Source organism: Bos javanicus, chromosome 7 (assembly GCF_032452875.1).
Source record: "Bos javanicus breed banteng chromosome 7, ARS-OSU_banteng_1.0, whole genome shotgun sequence".
In the NCBI taxonomy this organism is placed as follows: Eukaryota; Metazoa; Chordata; class Mammalia; order Artiodactyla; family Bovidae; genus Bos; species Bos javanicus.
This window is the reverse complement of record NC_083874.1, coordinates 93,026,977-93,045,588: the sequence shown is the minus strand read 5'-3', so window position 1 is coordinate 93,045,588 and position 18,612 is coordinate 93,026,977. Positions and strand designations below refer to the sequence as shown.

At 36.5% G+C, this 18,612-nt stretch overlaps 1 protein-coding gene across 6 annotated transcripts in view; it reads left to right on the top strand.

Moving 5' to 3' along the window:
• ARB2A (ARB2 cotranscriptional regulator A) overlaps positions 1–18,612 on the top strand; it is a 422,536-nt gene that overhangs the window by 18,839 nt on the left and 385,085 nt on the right. The gene's annotated exons all lie outside the window — the stretch shown is intronic.

The window sequence follows — 18,612 nt, the reverse complement described above, 5'->3', positions numbered from 1 at the left end:
CATGGAATGAGTACTACCATAACATGTAAAGCATTTAGGGAAATAGAATAAATCATGCCAATTACCATTTAGTTTTACATTTAAAAAATCTCCTCACTTTTATCTGTTGTAATCTTATTAAGTTATAATTGAAGTTCAATAAATGGTACATATTTAAAGTATATAATTTGATGTTGTTTTAGCATATATCCTTGAAATTCTCATCACAGTCAAGATAAGGAATATTTCCATCATCTCCAAATGTTTTCTTCTGTCATTTTCTGTTGGTCATTTGTATGTCTTTTCTCAAGAGATAGCTATTTAAATCTTTTGCCTGCTTTTAAGTTTGATTATCTTATTATGGACTTGTAAAAGTTTTTTTTTTTCCTTCTGTCATCTAAGTATTTCCTCCAGTCTGTGGCTTCTTTTTCATTTTCTTAATGTTATTTTTTGAAGAGCAAACATTTTTAATTTTAATGAGGCACAGATTATCAATTTTTTCCTTTTATAACTTGTGGGGTTTTTTGGTTGTTTTCAGACTGAGAAAACTTTGCCTACTCTAAGATTCCAAAGATTTTCTCTTGTATTTTCTTCTAAATTTTTATAACTTTAGGTGTTATATTCTTGTCTGTGCTCTATGATCTATGTTGAATACGTTTTTATATATGATGTGAAGTAAGAGTTGATTTTCATCTTTTTGCAAACAGATAATTCAGTTGAATCAATGCCATCTTGATCTCTCCCCGTAGCCGTGTATGTTGGCTTAAGCGTCGTGTGTAGGGCAGGCTGGTTACCTGTGTGTCCAGAGTTCACTTGGTAACAAACTTATGAACAAATGTAATCAGAGATTACATTTTATTTGTCTTATCTGCACTAACTTCTCTCAATTTATTTAATGATAAAAGTGGGTATTCATAAATTAGGTCTTCCCAGGTGGCTCAGTGGTAAGAAGAATCTGCCTGCCAGTGCTGGAGATGCCGGAGACGTGGGTTTGATCCCTGGATCCGGAAGATCCCCCGGAGGAAGAAATGGCAAACCACTCCAGTATTCTTGCCTGAAAATTTCCATGGACAGGGGAGCCTGGTGGATTACAGTCCATGGGATCAGAAAAGAGCTGGACATGACTGAGCGCATGAGCGTGATTCATAAGTTGAACAAAGCCTGTCAATACTGCATTTTATGTACCATGTACATATTTAAGTTTCTTAATTCACTTAGTAGTAAAGTGGACATTTTTACTTTGTTAATGGTCTGAGGGGGAAAGAATTCAGTTTTTCAACATTTTTGATTTTGCACTCATTACCCATCGCTTTTGCAGCCATAACTCTTCTTTAGCCTGATAATTTGCCTTCTCTCAGGGAAGACACTCTTCTGGCTTACAAAACTTGGGGTTAGGTTATGTTCCCCTCTTTTGACACTGTATATGATTTGATAAATAACTGCCCACGTGATAGTCATAATAGTTATAAAGCATTAAAATTCAGTGGTGAATTAAGATGTGGATAGGGTAGATAATGTGGTATTTGCTTTGTTTTGTTCATTAATCTGTTATTCAGTGAACTTTGGAAGGCAGATTGCTGAGAAGAGGTCGAGGGTTTTAGTCTAACCTGTAGTTGTTTGCACTTGGTTCTCCACTCCTGAAACTGACCTTTCTTATTTTTTAGTGAGAAATGCTTGGAAAGTAGAAGTAACACCATCCTCATTTCTCCCTACATTTTAGTCCATGCTTTTTCTACTGTCTTCTGTTTACCTGGCATTGCATTTCAAGTGGTTGGAATGGAAAGTCAGTTTTGAAAATGTCAGAATTTATATACTGTTTATGTGGTTTGAAATCTTGTGGTTCCATTTATGAGCTAGCTTGCCTGTGTCTGTCACATGTGTATAATCTGTGTAAATAAAACAGCTGGGATTGTTTACATATTGACTTTAAGGTGCAAATTACAGTGATATTTAAGGGAGAATGCCTTTTCTTTCTTCTGTTGTTGCTGTCTTCATTGAGAAATTTCCCATTTGACTAGTCTTGTACTTTCTTTGGTCTGTCTGACTTTTAAAAGATCGTATATCCTTCACATTTTCCATGCAGATGTTTATGCAGCCCTGATGTTTACTGGTCTACTTATCAATTCAGAATATTCTGAAATCTAAAATTAATTTGACACTTAGAAAAAGATAGAAAGTTCTGTCTATGCTTCAAACCTATGCCACATATTTGAACCTAGCTTTACCAAATCCCTAAACTATTGTATTAGGCACTGACCCAACTGATTATGAAGTGACACTGTTTTTCCTTATGGCTATTATTTTTAGTGTGCATTGCTTCCGTTTCAGTGAAGATCTGAATATATATATATATATATATATATATATATATATATATATGTAAACTGTATGTTTCTGTGTCTTTTGTTCCAACTGTTTATTAGTTCTTCCTGAATAAGACCTTGACTATATATCATCTAAATCCTACCATATCCTATAGTAGTATCAATATTTTTTATTTAAGTAATTTATTTAGATTAGCTAATAGCTTTCATTTTAAAGAATGTCATTCGGTGTTAGTTGTTTAATAAAATTGTGTATACAGTTTCAAAAATAAAGTAAGGACTTACTTATTTAATTTTTGACAACACTGCCCAGCTTGTGGAATCTTGGTTCACCAACCAGGACTGAATCATGCCCTTGGCAGTGAAAGCGCGGAATCCTAACCCTTGGACCACCAGGAGTTCCCAAAGACTCTTTTTCATTAATTCTCTTTCTTCTCTTTATTCCTTGGAAATATTGTTTGTGTTGGTAGGCTTCGATCATTTTATAAACAAGCCCTGTTCAAGTCAATATTTATGAGCCCATAATACATGAGATGTCAGTATGAGTAGTAAGATAGCCCCTATTTTCTGAGAGGTAATATGGCCTGTATACAACTTGACAATAATATAAAATTGTTGTTTAGTGACTTAAGTCATGTCCGATTCTTTTGCGACCCCATGGACTATAGCCCACCAAGCCCCTTCAGTCCATGGGATTTCCGAGGCAAGAATACTAAAGTGGGTTGCCATTTCCTTCTCCAGGGGATCTTCCTGACCCGGGGATCAAACCTGTGTCTCCTGCTTTGGCAGGTGATTCTTTACCTCTCAGTCACGTGGAAAGCCCCTAATATGCAATACAAAGAGCTAAAATACCTGACTACTTAAGGAGCACACTCTTTGAGGAGAATATTTCCAGAATAGTAATTAGTGAATGAGAAATGTTTCAGAGTGGAAATGTTTTATGTCTTAAGTTTAAACTTCATTTTTTAAAATTAAGTAGTAAATTTTCTTATGAAAACATGGAAAAAATCTTTAGCAAAATTGAGTTACACATTTAATTAAGATTACTATAAAAATAAGAAAATACTTTTCTTTAGACCGTCTTGGACTGTAATCATAAAATGTATTTCTCTCAGAGCTCAGCTACTTTTTGTTTTTCTCTAAATGTTGACCCTATAGGAAATTGCAGCACAATTTTCAAAGCTTTGATCACTTATGCCTGTTTTAGGTAATTCAGCCTTGAAGTATGATGCATATATTCACCTGCAGAATTATAGATCCGTTGGTTACCTTACTTATTAAGATGTATTACTGCCTGAGACTTGTTTTCAATTTCTGCAAAACATTTTAGGAAGGTTGTTTTTTCCTATACATTCCATAATTACAAAACTTTTGCTTTTGGTTTATTGTTGGCAAGTGAATATATTTAGCATTTTCCAATTACTATTTTCTACTCGTTTTTTAAAGACATATGGATATTAGCTAGATCTAAAATTTTAAATATATAAATGAAGGACTAAGTACTTCATAAAATTTAAAAAATTAAAACTATACTGCAGAGGTCCTGAAATAGTGAATTTCCATGTAAATTGAAAATATAAATAAACTTTTGGCATAAGTGTCTGAATTATACTCTTTTCATATTTGTTGTTAACTGATTTATTATTTGAAACCATTTTTTTAATTCACATGTTCCATATTCAATAAAATATCTTGTCAGAAGAAGAATTTCTATGTTCCTCAGAGTTTATATTTCTTTTCTTGCTTTTTCTTCTGAATGCTTCTTATTCAGAACTGATAGTTTTGCTGGCTCATTGATTAAATCACAGTAGGATTCTTCAGTTTAAGAGGTCTAATCCAAAATGTTGATTATGAAACAAATCATTTTAAAAAGGGAAGAGAAGTTAGGTTTGCAGTTTTTCAGGATTTTACCCAAGCCTAGTGTCTATTGTTTAGTATATGACCATTATTAAAATAGTGGCTGAAATTGTGAAAAAGCCCACTTCCATACCCTTCCAGTTCTATGATTTTGTGTTTTGAATCTTGATTTAAAATTCTCTTAAATAATATTGTTGGACTTAGTAGTTTTTAAAGGGTCAGCCCTAGAAGCTTGCAGCTTACTTTGGGATCCTTGTAATATGTATGTGTATTTGTGTATGTGTTAAAACAGGTTTGCGTGAACAAATACTAAAATATTTGAATATTTTCATTAATAGCAAAACCAAACCCATTAGCCACATGAAGAGCAGTGGCACGAGTTTACAGAAGCGCTGCCAACTTATGAATTGTTGGATTTCTTGTGGTTACCTGGGGCTTAATATTAAAATTTGTGGATAATATTTCAAATGAACACAATGCAGGCTTATTTAAAATCAAGGATAGGCCTTTAAATATATACTTAGGCTAAGCATTGGTGCTAATTCTTTGTTAGTCCAGGCAGCTTTATAATTTTCTTGCTGCTAATTTGTGTACCAATAAAGGATGGTTGAATCAACATCTGTTTTGCAGTGAAAGGAAGTTTAACTCTCAAGCAGAAAAAGCAGTATTTTCAGCATTTGTCATTTAAACAAATAGAAATGAGTTTAACAAAATGTTATTTTCAGTCAAAGCACCAGATAAAATGCTTTATTCTTGTTTTATTCTCATTCTAACATCAAGTCCTCCCTCCAGTGGCTGCTGTTACAACATTTTCCTCTTTTACCTTATTTAAAAAAAAAGGCAAGGAAAATTAGGATTTTTTTTCTCAGAATTAAAGCCTATTTTTGTGTCATGTTGAAAGACGTGCAGATGATCACTCTGTGGAAAATAGTGTTTTGTGACTAGATGAGCCTGTCTTTTGATAGTCAAGGGGACAGACAGAAATTCATTCTGAAATGAAATCTTCAATTCAGTTCAGTTGCTCAGTCATGTCTGACTCCCTGTGACCCCATGGACTGCAGCACGTCAGGCCTCCCTGTCCATCACCAACTCCTGGAGTTCACTCAAACTCATGTCCATCGGGTTGGTGCTGCCATCTAGCCATCTCATCCTCTGTCGCCCCCTTCTCCTCCCACCTTCAATCTTTCCCAGCATCAGGGTCTTTTCAAATGAGTCAGCTCTCAGGTGGCCAAAGTATTAAAGTTTCAGCTTCAGCGTCAGTCCTTCCAATGAACACCCAGGACTGATCTCCTTTAGGATGGACTGGTTGGATCTCCTTGCAGTCCAAGGGACTCTCAAGAGTCTTCTCCAACACCACAGTTCAAAAGCATCAATTCTTCAGCCCTCAGCTTTCTTTATAAGTCCAGTTCTCACATACATACATGACTCCTGAAAAAACCATAGCTTTGACTAGATGGACATCTTAGTCCTCATCTTTTATTTTCAAGTTGCTTATAACTGCCCCTGCACCAGCATTTAAAAAATTTAATTGCTTGTATATCTTCAAAGGCAGATTTTACTTGTTGTACTTACAAGTGGCAAATACCAAGGAAAGACCAAAACCATAAGTAGTAGTTTATGCGCATAGTTGTATTCTCAAATATTATAAAGTTTTGGGATGTTATTTTTAATACAGGCTTTAAACATTTACAGTTTTATCTTTTTAAATAGCTGGTGCAAATGCTTTTGAGAAAATCAATTTTTATTCAAAATATTAGTTCCATTTCAAAACAGGCAAGGAATCAATTGGGTTTTAGTATTATGATTTTTTTTTTTTGATATATAGCTTCTCTGAGATTTACTCAATACTTGATTATCCTTTCTCTTATAATTGCTTCTTAGGTTTACTCACCAAGTAGAACCCCCAGATTTCTGACTGACTAGATAGGACTGGACTCCTAACTTTATGCTTAAGAAAAATACCCCCAAAGAACAACTTATTGAAGGCAGTACTACTAAAATTAGTTATTACTTTTCTTTCAGTGTTTTCTTTATCATTTATTTAAACATATATTGTTGATAAATAAAAAACACACAAGCCCAAGTTGTATATCGTCTTTGTAGTGTACAGTCTGCATACACTATCAACAGTTTACATCGACTCGTGTGTTTCTCCCCATTTCATTCTCCTACCACCTTCCCAGTGGTAATCCATGTTCTGAACTTTGTGCTTTTCTCTTAATTTTTCCTGAGTTTTATCACTGGAATTGTGATACCTATAAATTGTTTTAGTTAAGTTTGTTTTTGAACTCTATATACATGGTATTATAAGTTTTCTGATTTTTGGTTGTTTCGTCCGTACTGTTTTAGAGAACACTCTTGTGAGTGCCTTGGACTGCAAGGAGATCAAACCAGTCAATCTTAAAGGAGATCAACCCTGAACATTCATTGGAAGGGTTGTTGCTAAGGCTGAATCTCCAATCCTTTGGTCATCTGATGTGAAGAGCCAACTATCGTTGAAAGAGAACTTGATGCTGAGAAAGATCAAAGCCAAGAGGAGAATAGGGCAGCGGAGGGTGAGATGGTTAGATATTAAAAGCATCACTGACTCATTGGACATGAATTTGAGCAAATTCTGAGAGATAGTGGAGGACAGAAAAGCCTGGCATGCTATGGTCCATGGAGTCACAAACAGCTGGACACGACTTACAACAACAATAATTTTTGGAACATTCGTTTGTGTTTTTTAGTGTGGTTGTGGCTCATTCACTTTCACTGCTTTATACTCTTCATTCTGTTAATATACTGCAGTGTATCTGCCTTGCTTTAATTGGAGAACAGTCTTTTCCAGATGTGGTAACCAGTTTCTAAGATGGCCCCCAGTGATCCTTGTTTCTTGATATTTATACCTTTATGCAGACCTTTCCTATATTGAATAGGATTGTCCTCTGTGCCAGTAGACTATTGAGGAAGTGATGGTGAGAATTTTGCAACTTTCTCCTTGATTTCCTAGTTCTATCTCTGTGAATAAAACCAGAAATCATGGCTTGGTGATATTCAAGCAGTCCCGGGAAGAAGTTCACGTGAGGAGATACTGAGGCATCTAGCATCAACCCAGTACCAGTAATTTATCTGTGTGTGTGATTTACCTTTAGCCTCAGTCAGACCTTCAGATGGTTATGGACTTGTTAGTTTATCTCGACTGCAACCTCAGGAATCTGAGCCAGAACCTCCCAAATGAGCTGCTTCCGAATTTCTGACCGGTAGAAATCACTTGAGATTATAAATGTTTGTTGTTTTTGGCAGCTGCATTTTGAGGTAATTTGTCTTGCATCTACAGATAATGTATAAACTAGCTTTTTTGATGATATGAACATTTCTTGAACATTTTTATACCTTCTGTTACACATATACAAAACCAAGTAGTGGAACAAGATGTGTAATTACTGAGCTGAAGATGATCAGAATGCTTAACCTGGGTATCTTATGCCAATTTTTAAAAAAGTGGTTATGTTAAGATATATTTTGGTCAGCCCTATGAATAAAAGTCTCCATTATACCTAATTCTTTTTTTAACTTTGGGCATCCCAGGGTTGGGAAGATCCCGTGGAGGAGGACATGGCAACCCACTCTAGTATTCTTGTTTGGAGAATCCCAATGGACAGAGGAGCCTGGTGGGCTACAGTCCATGGAGTCACAAAGAGTTGGGCACGACTGAGCGACTGAGCACAGCACTTAGTGTGCGCTTGTCACTTCCTAAGTGTGGCACATTGTCACTTCGTAATATTTTCTAGTTTAGTGAGTGTAAAATAATATCTTTTTTGTAAATATCTATTAATAAATTGTGTTTCTTGCGACTTCCCTGGCAGTTCATTGGTTAAGACTGTGCTCATCATCTGCAGGGAGCATGGGTTTGATCCCTGGTTGGGGAACTAAGATCCCATGTGCTGCCCAGTGCAGCCAAAATGAAATAATAAAAAACAAACTCAGTCTTTGTTTAAAAAAAAAAAAAATTGTATTTCCCGTCCCAGGATCAAAACAGTAGTCTCCCATATTTTCCCCTAAAAAATTTAAAGTTTTTTGCATTTATACCCTTAATCCATTATCTATCTTTGAAACGGATATCTAATTTCATTTTTTACAATGTGGCTGACCAGTTCCAGTTATTGAAAGGTTCATCCTTTGCCTAGTGATATGTCAGGGTCATCTGTGTCACATGATTTGTTATGTGGCTCTGCTTTGGAGTTTTATTCTGTTGGTCAGCTTGTCTCTTCTACTACTAACGATACACTGTCTTAATTACTGTGATACCTGGTAAGGCAAGTCTTCTGTCATCTTCTTTGATACTGTCACAGTATTGAGCCCTTCTTACATGAATATGGCATGTTTCTTCATTTATTTCAGTCTTCTTTATTGTCTGTTAGTAAGATTTTATCATTTTCTGCACATCATTTTAACATACCTTTTGTTAGATCTATTCTTACTATGTAATTTATTTTTTGCTCTCCAAAATGTCTTTAAAAAAGCAACCATACTTTATAAGTGATTGTTGCTGGTATTTATAAATATACTTTACTTCAAAATATAAATAGTTTTAGTCATCTTGCCAAATTCTCTTTTTATCCCTGATAATGTAGAGATTCTTCATATATTTTTTATATTTTTGAAGATCTTTTTTCTTGATTTTGTTGTTTGTTGTTATCTAAAAGATAATCATATTATCTGCAAATAATGGTAGCTTTGTTTTCCTATTTTTAATCCTTATATATTTTAATTTTTTTTTTTTTTATGTTTCCTTATACTGGCTAGAAACTTCAGAAAACTTCGACTAGAAGTGATAAAAGCAAACTGGTAATGTTGGACATTCTTGGTAACTGACTTTAAAGAGAATGTTTTTAGTAATTTACCATGGACAGTAATTTTACTGTAATTTTTTTGAACCTCTCTATCACGTTAAGAGCATTCCTTTTTATTCCTGGTTTGCTGTGACTTCTTTTCCAAAAATGAGTATTGAATTTTACCAAATACTTTTCTGCAGATTTTGAAGTTATTATGATTTTTCTTCCTCTATGTTAATTTAGTGAGTAACATTTGTAGATACTGTAATGTTTTGTAATGTCTTGAGTTTGATCTCAGTAGGAGGGTCCTTCAGGGAACTTAGCTATTATGTTGGAAGGAAAATCTAGTAAAATTCTTGACTCTCATGATCATAGGAAGGGTCTCTACCACTTTGTGCTTCTGTAGACAATAGTAGTGAAAGCTGTCTGGCATACTGTGTTTAAAAATAGGTCTAATAATATAAATGGCTTAACATTCCACACTGTCCTTGTGCTGACAACTTTAGCGCCACAGATTTAAATTCCTGTAATTAATAGTCTGGCTAAGTGATGGTTGTTTTTTGAGGAAAAAATATTTTGTAGAAGCCAGGAGGGTTCTTATTTGTTTTTGGAATAAGAGATTTTTGCTATCTCAACTCCTTTGTTAATTTAGTCAAGTTATGAATTGTTTTGATTGTTTTCTGAATAACATAAGTAACCACGGTAACTAATACGGTGGTTGAAAAGGTGATTTGAAGTTTCACGTTTCTAGTTCTCTTTATTTAAGATCAGATATTGGTAGTGTCTCAGGAATAGAGAGCCTTCCCAAATCTTTCTGAGTTCATCATTTGTTGGTCCCAGGATGCAGTCATTTTTGAAATATGGTACAGACATGAAATTCTAGAAAGTAATATCACTTCATAAAGAACTGGGAAAGTCTAGAAGCTGAGAAAATTTGTTCATTCTGAGGGCACCTAGTGATAACATTCGTAGTTGTTAACACATTTAGGTAAAGTCAAGTTTCACAGATGTTTTCCCCTTAAATAAACAATAAAGAGTGCCCTGTCAGTAGAGCGTGGATACGAGTGGTACTTAAATGCCTATTTGCAGTACAATTGTGGTCTCCCCCAAAGCTTAACTTTGCCCTTAACCTTTGTTGCTGGTGTTATTAGTATATCTTGCCAGGATTAAGACTAAATTTCTTGATGATATACTCAAGTTTTTCTTTATTTTTTTTTAAACTATAGCAGGTGTTACTTTTCTGACTTTGAAGTAAGTTAGTATTGTGTGTGAGATCAGTTGCAAAAATAATCAAAATAATAATAACCAAAATAAAGCAATTATTACCAAATTTCAGTCCCTATTAGAAATTGGGTAAAATCTGAGTACTATTAGGTGGTATGTGGCCAAAGAATGAACTAAATCATGACCAAAGTGAATCAGTGCTTCCCACCAGATTCTCATTGGAAGATGTATGTAAGGGACAAGGACAGGCCAGGGAGGCAAACGATGATTGACAGAGAATCCGAAAGCACAGAACTAAAACTAGACTAGAGCACTGCGATTTATAAAACTGTATATGTAAATGTTCACATGATAATATTTGCTCCTGGTGTCTAGATAGAGCAGGCCTACATGGTTGCCAGCCTGACTGTGGTGGAAGGGGTGAGAGGGACATTTGAAGAGAGAAGTTCTTTAAGTGAGTCTGCCTCAAGTCCACTTAACAGTTTTGTTTTTTTTTTTCCCCATGGAAGGAAAAAGGAAGCATGAGTGAGATGGTCAGGGCTCTTCCCTTTTGAGACTGTGCCTTGACCTTTGGCGTCGTAGCTGTAAAGAAGAGATAGGGGAGAGAGATCCACTTAATACACAGCGAGGAATACTGCTCCAATGCCAGCGTCATCTCTTTCAGACCATAGGAATCATCACCTCAAAAAGAAACTGGGTACCCACTAGCAGTCACTCTTGATTCTCTCCCCCACCCCATCTCCCCCAGACTATTTATTAATCTGAGAGAGGGTCACCTTAGTGTCTACCATATGCATATTATATTTTAAAATTTAGATTGAACCTTGAGTTCACAAAGTTAAGCAGAGATGCTAGTAAGGTGTTTATGGAATGAGAAAATTTGACTTAAGCTTTGCAAATATGTTCTTACTGTTATTTCATGGTATTCAGTTCAGGTCAATTCAGTCGCTCAGTCGTGTCCGACTCTTTGCGGCCCCATGAATTGCAGAACGCCAGGCCTCCCTGTCCATCACCAACTCCTGGAGTTCACTCAAACTCACGTCCATCAAGTCGGTGATGCCATCCAGCCATCTCATCCTCTGTCGTCCCCTTCTCCTCTTGCCCCCAATCCCTCCCAGCATCAGAGTCTTTTCCAGTGAATAAACTCTTCGCATGAGGTGGCCAAAGTACTGGAGTTTTCAGCTTCAGCATCATTCCTTCCAAAGAAATCCCAGGGCTGATCTCCTTCAGAATGGACTGGTTGGATCTCCTTGCAATCCAAGGGACTCTCAAGAGTCTTCTCCAACACCATGGTTCAAAATCATCAATTCTTCAGCACTCAGCTTTCTTCACAGTCCAAATCTCACATCCATACATGACCACTGGAAAAACCATAGCCTTGACTAGACGGACCTTTGTTGGCAAAGTAATGTCTCTGCTTTTGAATGTGCTATCTAGGTTGGTCATAACTTTCTTTCCAAGGAGTAAGCGTCTTTTAATTTCATGGCTGCAATCACCATCTGCAGTGATTTTGGAGCCCCCAAAAAAATAGTCAGCCACTGTTTCCCCATCTATTTCCCATGAAGGGATGGGACCAGATGCCATGATCTTGGTTTTCTGAGTGTTGAGCTTTAAGCCAACTTTTTCACTCTCCTCTTTCACTTTCAAGAGGCTTTTTAGTTCCTCTTCACTTTCTGCCATAAGCATATTGGTTACTTTTAAGTCTTATGAAGATAGCTTCTGCTTGGTCAGTTTGGTCTGGAGTTATGTACATTTGTAATATTATATTTTACTGTTTATGTTTACCGTAAAATTAAAGTCTCTTAAGTAGCTAATGACAATTTAATTTGACCCCCATAAATGATCATATATTTTTGACATACTCTGTTTTTCTCAAATTTTGAGCATATGTCCTTTTTGAGAATTCTTTTGCCCTCTGATGTACCTCTGCTATTTCTGTTCCATATTATGAAAACTTCATAAAAGGCTATTTAAATTATTTTTTTCTTTTGTGGAGTTCCAAAGTTGAGAGTTATCTAAAAGGATTGTTTTAGATGTGTTTAATTTCTCAGATTGAGCTTTAGTGTAGTCTTGTAAATATTCTAAGGTTTTTCACTAGCTTTGTTGAGTTTCTGTCTTTTTGCTAGCCAGAAAACCATATAAAAGCTAACCAAACAACTAGCAATTTGGGAACCTGTTAAAAAGACACAGTAGTAAAATATTAGTTTATTCTAAAATCTTTCTTTTTGAGATCCCTTAACTTTTGACTTTCTTTTAGATGCTTGGTTTACCAAAATATTGTGAGGAATGATGGGGAGTAGCTTTTTTTTTCCACTCCAGTACTCTTGCCTGGAAAATCCCACAGATGGAGGAGCCTGGTAGGCTGCAGTCCATGGGGTCGCTAAGAGTCAGACACAACTGAGCGACTTCACTTTCACTTTTCACTTTCATGCATTAGAGAAGGAAATGGCAACCCACTCCAGTGTTCTTGCCTGGAGAATCCCAGGGACGGGGAAGCCTTGTGGGCTGCCGTCTGTGGGGTCGCACAGAGTCGGACACGACTGAAGTGGCTTAGCAGCAGCAGCAGCAACAAACTTGATGAGTAGTTTGTTTCAGTTTGTTTGCAGTTTAGGGATTTATTTTAAAATGTATTAAAATTTTTATTGAAATGCAGTTGATTTACCATGTCATGTTAGTTTCAGGTGTGTAATGAAGTGATTGAGTTTTATATATATGTCTATGTATGTATATATATTCAGCTTCTTTTCCATTAAAGGTTATTATAAGATATTGAATATATTTTTTTTAAATGCTTGTTGCTGATTTATTTTATGTATAGTAGTTTGCATTTGTTAATCCTCTACTCCTAATTTATCCCTCCTTTGCCTTACTTTCACCTTTGGTAACTGTAAATTTGTTTTCTATGTCTGTGAGTCTGTTTCTGTTTTATATATAGGTCCATTTGTTTTACTTTTTCGATTCCACATACAAGTGATACCATATAGTATTTGCCTCTATATAACTTGCTTCAGTAAGTATAATATTCTATAGGGCCATCCATGCTACTGCAGATGGCAATATTTCATTCTTTTTAAATGGCTCAGGAATATTCCATTGTGATGGGGAGTGATTTTTATCAATCCTAATTCAGAATAGCAAACCAAATAGAGACAATTTTGGTGGACAACTTTTATATATGTAATTAATTTCCTCCAACTAGCCCAAACTCTAAATTATAATACCCTCTGATCATATAAACTAATGCACAGGAGTGAAAACTTTCTGTAGGATGAAGAAACTGGAATCGTTTTCCTAGTTGAAGTTGAGTAGTTTGACTTTCGGAGAAGGCAATGGCACCCCACTCCAGTACTCTTGCCTAGAATATCCCATGGATGGAGGAGCCTGGTGGGCTGCAGTCCCTGGGGTTGCTAAGGGTCAGACACGACTGAGTGACTTCACTTTCACTTTTCACTTTCATGCATTGGAGAAGGAAATGGCAACCCACTCCAGTGTTCTTGCCTGGAGAATCCCAGGGACGGGGGAGCCTGGTGGGCTGCCGTCTACGGGGTCGCACAGAGTCGGACACGACTGAAGCGACTTAGCAGCAGCAGCAGCAACAGTTCGACTTTACCTGTCAGTTGTAGCTAATAAGTTGTACCAATAAGAAACTGGATGTGAAAAGACTTGGTGACTGTGAGTAGCATGTGCATATAAGAGAGAGTTAAAATAGTGCTCTTTGGACACGACTTTGATCTGAATGAAGATAGAACTCACATACTTGAACTTTTTTAGACATACATTTTAGTAAGATTGGACAAGAATATAAACAAATTAATTTAAATTCCATTATGATTATTTTCAACATGGCCTTGGAAAGCCAAGTAAACTCAAGAAGTATTTATTGGGGGTCTTTATTGTTTATTCTAAGAATTCACCCAAATGATGCACATTGAAAGTTTCTTATTCCTATAGGCTGAACTTATAAGGATAGCCTTTTTGGAGTTTGAGCACATGGTAATTGGAATCAAATTGTTTCCGATGTTCTGTGAATTACTAATATATATTATTGTAAAGGAATTTGTAGCTTATAAAATGTGTTTGTCTATATTTTTTCATAGAATTTTCATAATCATCCCGTAAAGGGAAAGCAAAAGTGTTAGTCACTCAGTCGTATCCAGCTCTTTGTGACCCCATGGACTGTAGCCCACCAGGTTCCTCTGTCCATGGGCTTTTCCAGGCAAGAATACTGGAGTGGATTGCCATTCCCTTCTCCTGGGGTTCTTCCTGACCCAGGGACTGAACCCACATCTCCTGCATTGCAGACAGATTCTTTACCATCTGAGCCACAAAGGGAATCGCCCAGTAAAGGGACATGCTCTTATTTTCTTTGTTATTCCCATTACTTAAGTTAGAGAAGTTGTGACTTTCTGAAGGTCACTCAGCCACTAGGTAGTGGAATTGAGGTTAAAAAGTCTGAATTTCTCATCCCAAACCTACATCACATTGCTTTAGGAAGTAAGGAGTTACTTTAGATGTGCTTGGATTGGAACAACGTATTCCTACTCTGAGCTAAACTTTGACCCACATACAGGTTACATTCTCTGCAGAAACCCATTCTCTGTGCACTGCTGCTAAGTCACTTCAGTCATGTCTGACTCTGTGTGACCCCATAGATGGCAGCCCACTAGGCTCTCCTGTCCCTGGGATTCTCCAGGCAAGAACACAGGAGTGGGTTGCCATTTCCTTCTCCAGTGCATGAAAGTGAACAGTGAAAGTGAAGTCGCTCAGTCATGTCTGACTCTTAGCGACCCCATGGACTGGAGCCTACCAGGCTCCTCCATCCATGGGATATTCTAGGCAAGAGTACTGGAGTGGGGTGCCATATCCTGGGCCTTGTCTTCCATGTCTGCTTCTGCCTCATGCCCTTATTCTTTAGCCTCTTCCCCAGGGCCCATGTGTCTGTACATGCACACCACACAGAGTCACACTCATACATGCTCACTCTCCAAAATGTAAATTTTTCACACTATTGCCTGAGAACTATAAACTGTCCAGGATTGTTGTGAACTAACCTTTGCTGATTCTGAGTAACATGCATACTTTAACTATAATTTGGATAGATGTTTTAGTTCCGCATAAATCTCTGGTACTGATTAAGTTACTATGTTTTGATTGCAAGTAGGCTCTCTTGGGACTTCCCTTGTGACTCAGACAGTAAAGAATCCACCTGCAATGGGTTCAGTCCCTGGGTTGGGAAGATCCCCTGGAGGAGGGCATGGCAACCCATTCCGGTATTCTTGCCTGGAGAACTCCCATGGACAGAGGAGCCTGGCGGGTTACAGTCCATGGGGTCATAAAGAGTCGGACAAGACTGAGCTACTAGGCACACACACACAGGCTCTCTTGAACTGAATTTCAAGAGCCTGACTTAGCATAGATTCTTTGGAACCAAACCAGCTCCAGGGATCCCAGGGACTTAACCCAATTTTACTTGTCCTGTGATATATTTTGTACTTTAATCATTCCATTGAGAATGAGGTGGAAGGGCCTTCTGTTGCAAAATAATCTCTTTCTAGGTCATATTTAATACTTGACTGAAAACAAACAAATATAGGAAACTGAGGCTTCTGTGTGTCTTTGTGTATTTTTATAAGTGTTCGTGCCATATTTTGAGCAAACAAGGCAAATAAATATTCTACCGTTTCATGTTTTGAAATGCTGACTGGATAAAGATTACACATGACAAGTTATTTATGGTTTTATTTATACATAGTGGGTTCTCTGTTGGAATTATAGAAGGCAAGAAGATATGATAATTGCTTTGTGTAGTTCACAGAATGAAATTGCAAACTGAGATGTTTTGAATCTAGTTTATACTGTAACCATTTCTAGGAAACCGTATTTAAACAGCAGTGGTTATCATGAAGTATACAACATGTCAACTGTGTCCCAATTCACATCAGTAACAACCTTCTACCACTTTATTCCCTAGAACCTAACCTCCATCAGATAATACTAAATAAACTATGTCGAGTGCACATATTAATATATATATATATATGTGTGTGTGTGTGTGTGTGTGTGTGTGTGTATATCAAATGTATCAAACAGCTTGCTGGCTGTATTTGTAGTAGTGTTTATCTGTGGTCATGCAGGTTATAACTCTGAATTTTTATTAGGAAAAATAAATTGAGAATTTATAATGTTCCTGATTTAGTTTCACCAGCTGTGCCACTGCCAAGGAAAATAACTTGAGAAGGTAAAAATCTAACAGTGAATAAGAAAGCAGGAGGCAATTTGCTTCATACTTATCTGCTTCATATCTGCTGTTATAAGGTTTAGGGTCAAAGAGAGTAATTAGTAGTCTCCGAACTTAAATACTGTCACTTCAGTAAATTGCAGCGTGTATCTTTGGATTGTCTTGTATAAAAGAAGCATAATGATTATTAATTGATATTTGATCTTGGGAGTCTTGAAAACAATTCTTTAAAATGTGAAATATATTTTTGCCCCTCTATCTCTTACTCATTTATTTGGGAATTTGACAGATATCCATTGGGCTCCAAATACATCCAACCTTGTTTTAGGGACGGATGAGATACCTGTCCTCATGGAGATCAAAGTCTGAAGGGGGAACTTGTTATTAAACACTAAAGAGCAGTTACAGCTTTTTTTTTTTTTTTTCAAGTTTTACTGAGATATAATTGACATCACATTATGTGCATTTAAGGCATATAATGTGATGATTTGATTTATGTATCTTTTGCAAAATGATACGATAATAAGGTTAGTTAATACATCTCTAACCTCACATAGTTGTCTATTTTTTTAAGACCTACCCTCTTAGCAACTTTCAAGTATACAACACAGTGTTGATAACTGTAGTCACCATGTTATACGTGAGATCCCCATAATTTAAAATGCGAATTTTGAAAATGAGTCTGACATCAAAAATATTTTATACTTTCTCTTTCAGTGAAACAGTCACAATGAAATAATCATATAAGTTGTTCTGTTTAGAAATTAGACAGTTTGAGGCCAGTGAAAACCAAAAGTTCATATTTACAAGAATACTGAATTGACAGAGGGGATAGAGTGAAAAAGTGCGAGAAGTCTCCTGTGAATAGTTAATTTGGTCTTGGAATTGTTAGCAAGGAGCACTGTGTGGACTGTCTCAGGGTGAACATTTCTGTTTACTTTCTGCTACAGGATGGTAGACATTAAGGAGTTGCTGGGGAAACTTGTACCTAAACTTGTGGGACTTGACAGATGAAACTAATTCCCGAACGTAGCCTTATAGCCCTTACAATTATTGCTTTTTCTTATGTGTTGTAATGATCAGTCTGAGTCTCATGTATTTAATTTGTGGCAGTTTGAGCTGGTCACTAGAGTATAAGCCCCACCCAGGCCGTGCACGCTTTACTCTCCATTGCACCCTCGTGCCTTGCACATGGCTCATCAGACGGGCAAAACTGGTTCTTGAAGGAAGATAGGCATATTTCATCTATGTATAATTTACAGAGTTTTGAGTTACCTATTCACAGAAAAAAAATAGCAACTACTTCCATGCTAAGTGAAAGTGCTTTCCCAGTCAAAGACAGTCTCATATTCTAGTTATTCCTAGGTTGGGAAACTTCACATTCCTGAGAAGTGATAAAGTCCACTAGTAATAGCAACAGTCAGCTGTATACGCCTTCTATAATATTAATTCTCAACCACTACAATATAACTTACATTTTACAAATGAGAAATCTGAAGATTTTTGAATATTAAGTGGCTTGTCCCTAGCCACGGAGCTGTTATTAAGTGGGGAAGCTAGGATACATTTATAGTATTTTAAAAAAACAAACCAAGGTATGTTGAACCCTTAATTACCCATCAGGCACTATACTAAGTGTTTTACATTAAACTTCACTGTAGCAACATGAGGGAGGCGTGGTTATCATTTCCATTGTACATGTGTGGAAGACGAGGTATGGAGAAGTTAGATAATTTGCCAAGAGCACGTGGCTAGCTCGTGGTAGAGCCAGAGAGAACTTCCCCTTCTATTTCGCCACCCACAGTCAGAGCTGAGCTAAGGGCCGCGTTGATTTATGACCCTGGGAACATTCTTAGTTTAAAACTATTAAGCATTATTATTTTTAAGTATTTTCTGTTCTACTCTGTTAATTATACAAATGCCTGAGTTTTTAAAGATAATCGTACAGTATACCTCTTGAGTAGAAACTGAAGTTTACTCTTCAGGTAGTAAGTAAATCATTCAGAGGACTATTGTCTTACTTACCTCAGCTTTTATGTAATCTCATTAATACTTATGGATTGACTATATTAATTTAATTTTTTCCCATTGTATGTGTTGCATTTTTTTTCTGTTAAATTTTAGGAATTGTGTTTTTTTCCCCTTGTTTGTTGGCACCCTGGCAGAAACTGAC